Below are 5,616 nucleotides of genomic sequence, written 5' to 3' on the forward strand. Positions count from 1 at the left end.
CATGTTGAATTATTGAGAGAGTGAATAATATGACTTCCCCAAGAGAGGAAATAATATGACATTTCTAAAATATATAAATTGTTTGGAAAATATTTTGTTTGTGGTATTATTTGACTTGTATTGCATTTCAGATTTTGATATATCTTATCTCATTTCCATTAATAAAATAATGTAATGTGAGACGGGGATAACATGACATCCTCACATAAATAGTTGGAGATGATTTACATATATCACCTATATTTTGTTTAATAAACAAATGATTTTGTAAAACTAAACTTGGTGTGGAAACATATTTCCTATGCCCATTTGTTTTATTTGAATTTTTTTTCAGAATTTTCTATATAAAGATTTGATAGTATGGGAATCCAATTCCTAAAATAGAATTAGAGGGGAAAAAAAGAAAACGAAATGGTGAAACCAGACCAAACCGAACCAGCCTGGCCCATCTAAGCCAACCGAACCAGCTCGACTTCATCTTCTTCCTGAAGCACGTAAAGAAGCTAGGACGTTACAGCAATAGCGCTCGTCTCACCCCTCCTACTCCACTAATTCTAGTTCGTTTTTCGCTTCGACTTACACACAAAACTTGCTCATAATTTCATGGGCATTTCATTCAGGTAATTATTCGTCCACTTTATTAACTTAAATTCCCGAATCGAACCGGTGCTCCAAATACCGTCCGTCGGCATTGACCTCTTGATCTCCCTCCCCGGGCTATATAAATCCAACCTGAGCGCGTCACTTCGTGCGCCTAATTCTGCACCTCCACTTTGATTCACGAAGTTCGTCCTGAGACCCTTTGTAAAACCCCTTCTAGCCATGTCAAAATTAGTCCCAATTATGAGTTCACCGTTAGATCCCAGCGTTCAGAGAGATCATCTCTGCAAATCCCAACCAGAAGACTCTCCTTGACATAGAATACCTCAAGGACATGGTGGTGCATCATTCCAATGAAGTTGGCCGCGTTGCCGTTGCTTCAATCGCTCGACGTTGTTCCACCGAGATTCCATTGTCGAACTCCGACGGTACAGGGGAAGGAGGCCCCGTACATCTGCTCATTTTATTCCCCAAGCCCGTGTACATCTCCTCATGCTTTCTCTTTGTTCTTTTCCGCAGCCGTAGATCACCCACGAGGAAGCACCCCGATGTCTCCGATAATATACGTTCGTCGACCTGCACATCGCTGGTATTGTCATCTCGCTTTGGCCATCCGTTTTTGTTCTGTTTTGTTTCAACATATAGGCCACCTGATCTGATCTTTTGAGGTTGTATGTCCATTCAGTGGAACCAGTACTCACAAAAGATTTACACCACGTCTTAGCCAAACTAGTATGCCACCATAGGATTTACTGAAAGAATTTAGATCGTACGTGTTGATTCACCAAACTGAAGAAACATGCCACGGGCTGGCCTGTATATCTAATTCATGTATTTCCGTCACTTTGGATTGAAATTGGGCATCAACTTCTAGATTTCATATCTTAAGCTCTGTTCTTCCAAATTTAGCAAAACTGATATCCCAGGAATGCTTAGTAGATATAAAATCCAGCTGAACCATCCGTTTCAAGTTTTGACAATTGTAATAATATTCGAATTTCAAACGAGAAATTATGAGTATTTTGTCACAACTTAAATTCTACAACTCTTTTCAACATGATTCCTTTGGCAAAGTTGACCCTCATGTTGATACCCATCTGTTAGTACCCTTACGCCTTAGTTCCCATCTTGTTCATGACCTTGTGCAGAATATAGTAGGATATAATCTTAACTCTCACAAAATTCTAAACTGGAATCTACGCAAATTTAGTTAGGATTTGTCAGTAATATAATTAATGTTGCTAGTGAATACTAAATAAAGTAATTTGGTTTTATTTGGAGTTTATTTATATTTTCCCTTTTTTTTGGTTGATATTTCCTTTTGAAATGTGTGTATGTTTATGTACAGTATTTTTTTCCTTTTCGTTGCGATAGATTTCACGAAGAGTGACGGGATAGTTTATCAAGGAAATAATATGAGTTGCTAAGTTCACAAGATAACTACTCTTCACCAAAGAAAGGCAAGTTACACATGATCTTTTGTCCTACTATTTTTGATATGCATGGTTTTACAAATATTTTCGTAGAAATGCATGTGTAGGAAATTATGCTTTGCTATCCTAGTAGAGAGCCATAGGATATCTTACCATGTTCATTGTAGCCCTTTTATTAAAGTGCGTATATTGTATGAGTGCTTAGCCAATTGCTTGGTAGACGTGGGATATGGGTTTTCAAAGAAAAAAATCATTTATGAAAATTGACATGCGCCCATTCTAGGGTGGTATGGTGAAAATATTTTTTTTTAAAATAAAACTTATCAAAATGTTTTCCTCTGGGCGGAGTGGTATGTTGGGAGCGTCTACAAGAGCTGCATCCAGTGAGTGGCTCTGCAGACTCAGGTTTTGGTGGGGACCGCCGCCCAGGGTCAAAGAGATCTTTAAAGTTTCAGTTGAAGAAGCTTCCAGTACAACCACATGCTATATGGACTCTGGCTTAGTCGTACATAGAGGGAAACCCTTGCATCGGTACCGCCATTGGAGAGGGGTCTTCGGATCATAGTTGCGGGCGGACTGGGATTATGTATAGGGGGCTTCTATGGAAAACTTCGTCATGATCCATGCCCGGTTAAGCCAAATGAAGGATACAACAAAAAGGATGGATTGTGACATGTGAGGAAAGTGTACAACCTCTGCAGAGTGTATGATCTAATCGATTAGCCGTGCTCCCGGATATGAGCAATTTGAGCAACTGAAGATTGAAGCGGATGAAGGATCTCCTATGTTTTCAAAACCTTTTCAAAAATTGTTTTGGTATCATAAGTTTATCCAGTGAGTGGCTATGAACTTAGGATTGCCCGAACTGTTTTGCAATTACTACTTTCATACAGTGAGTGGCTCTGAATGTAGTGTTGCCTAAAAATGTAATGCATGCTAACTCTATCCTGAGTGGCTCTGGAGTTAGTTTAGCTTGTTTTGGGGATGTGATGTAGGATGGTGAACCTTGGTGGATTCCTTGTGTTTGTCCAGCCCTATATTATTTTGTTTTAAAATATATAAAGACAAAGAAAGTTTTTAAAAAGATTTTCACAAAACAAAATTGGCTTTACGCAAAATAAACCATGAGCCTTCCTTTGACATACCTTTGCATGTATAAAAATATAAACCACTTTGCAACTTGTGTAACTTGCCAATACATTCAAAGTATTGACCAAATGTTTTTGGCTGTAACTTTACCTGTTGCACATGACGAGTAAGGACGATAGGATCGCAAGGCCTACACTCAACAAGCCATGTGGCGTTGATGGAGCCCAAGTTTGATGTTATGCTTATGTTTCCGCTGTTATGTGAGCCAGCCACTATGTTGTGCAAGGATGTAATAAATATACTCTGGATATTTCGGTTGTAATAAAATGACGTATGTTATCTTGATATTCATTTGTTACTGTGTGTGCTAGCTACGATCCAGGGATAGCACTGTGAGCACAGAGATTCAATCCCTACCAGGTTCGGGTCGTTACATCATGATAGGCAGCTCACAAGATCTAAACATGATAGCACAAGAGGAGAAGACAACCATCTAGCTACTGCTATGGACCCATAGTCCAAGGATGAACTACTCACGCATCAGTCCGGAGGCGGGCATGGTGATGTAGAGTCCTCCGGTGATGATTCCCCTCTCCGGCAGGGTGCCGGAGGCGATCTCCTGAATCCCCCGAGATGGGATTGGCGGCGGCGGCGTCTCTGGAACTTTTCTCGTATTGTGGCTCTCGGTAGTAGGGTTTTCGCGACGGAGAGAATATATAGGCGAAGGGGCAGAGTCGGGGGACGCTCGACGGGCCCACCCCATAGGGCGGCGTGGCCAGAGGTGGGGCCGCGCCCCCTAGGGTGTGGCCGCCTCGACGCCCCTCTTCGTCTCCTCTTCGGACTTCTGGAAGGCTCCGTGGAAAATAAGACCGTGGGCTTTTGTTTCATCCAATTCCGAGAATATTTCCTGTGTAGGATTTCTGAAACCAAAAACAGCAGAAAACAGGAACTGGCGCTTCGGCATCTTGTTAATAGGTTAGTGCCGTAAAATGCATCAAAATGATATAAAGTGTATATAAAACATGTGAGTATTGTCATAAAACTAGCATGGAACATAAGAAATTATAGATACGTTTGAGACGTATCAGCTCTCCATTCCCCTCAACCTCGGAGCTCATCTTCAGGTGAAAGCCTAGCCCCTGTGGTGCAGGGCCAGACGACTGCGTCGCTTCATGTTGTTTCCCCCTTGAGGGTGTTGTCTTGAAGATCGAGTTCCCATGTGTGTTTTTCCTGGCATGGACTTGCACGGCATCGCGGCTGGGGGGCGGTGATGTGAGATTTCTGTGCAGCGTCTTGTGTCGCAATGATGGCATGGATGGGAGATGGTTTGGTCATGGCAAGACCTTATCGGCTTTCCGGCGTGTCCGGGTTTCTTCATGTCTTTCGAGATTCTTCATCTCAGCAACGTACGATGACCTGCAAGGGGGTCCGGTGGTGAAGATCTTCTTTGGTGCGGGTCTTGCGCATCTCCTCTTAGAGCTCGCCTCAGAGTCGGAGATGCCTATCTCCGCACGAGGAGTCGCATGTTTGGCATAAGCGGGCTTGAGCTCCGCGGCGGAGCTTCTACGAGGTCTCCATTAGTGGTTGTTTCTTCGGTGAAGTCTGATGTCTACGCACGCTTCTATTCTTGTAGACAGTGTTGGGCCTCCAAGTGCAGAGGTTTGTAGAACAACAGCAAGTTTCCCTTAAGTGAATCACCCAAGGTTTATCGAACTCAGGGAGGTAGAGGTTGAAGATATCCCTCTCAAGCAACCCTGCAATTAAGATACAAGAAGTCTCTTGTGTCCCAACACACCCAATACCCTTGTCAGGTGTATATGTGTACTTGTTTGGCGAAGAGATAGTGAAATACAAGTAATATGAATGATTATAAGTGGTAATTGCTATCTGAAATAAAAATCGCAGCAAACAAACATGTAGCAGAAGTGGTTGTAAACGTTGTTTCAAAGCTTAGAAACAAGGCCTAGGGATCTTACTTTCACTAGTGGACACTCTCAACAAAGATATCATAATTGAATACATAAATGTCATCTCTTCACTATGCTACTTTGAACTACTCTCCGGTTGGATAACGAACACTAATTCATCGTGTAGGGCTGCAAAAGCACTCCTTAAAGGTCGCGTTCCAAATCTAGGGACACCCCGCGCTGTCACTTTGAGTATCCAAAGATAGTACTAACAAACACCAATATTTCATAGTGACATCCAACTCAAATTATAACTCATGATAAGTATTTTTGTTAAATTTAGCCTAAGAGACACACACGGTGTGCACACTATCACCTTCACACTGTGGGACAAGGTGTCTCTGAAGATCACATAATAAAACCACTAGAGTAGCATAATAGATGAAGAGTAACATCTACTTATTCAACCAGATTACAAAGCTCATGATCACATAAAGATCATACCATGGGAGAGAGATAGACCACATAGATACCGGTAAAGCCCTCAACCACGGGGAGAACACTCCCTCCTCATCATGGGAGTTAGC

General features: G+C 42.1%; 1 long non-coding RNA gene across 1 annotated transcript; it reads left to right on the top strand.

Moving 5' to 3' along the window:
* Nucleotides 1-502: 502 nt before the first annotated feature.
* On the top strand, nt 503-3,480 carry LOC127338834 (uncharacterized). Its single transcript, XR_011754340.1, has 2 exons — nt 503-1,189; nt 1,975-3,480. It is a non-coding gene; the product is annotated as an uncharacterized lncRNA (long non-coding RNA).
* The last annotated feature ends 2,136 nt before the right edge of the window (nt 3,481-5,616 follow it).

Source organism: Lolium perenne, chromosome 3 (assembly GCF_019359855.2).
Source record: "Lolium perenne isolate Kyuss_39 chromosome 3, Kyuss_2.0, whole genome shotgun sequence".
NCBI classification, from domain to species: domain Eukaryota; kingdom Viridiplantae; phylum Streptophyta; class Magnoliopsida; order Poales; family Poaceae; genus Lolium; species Lolium perenne.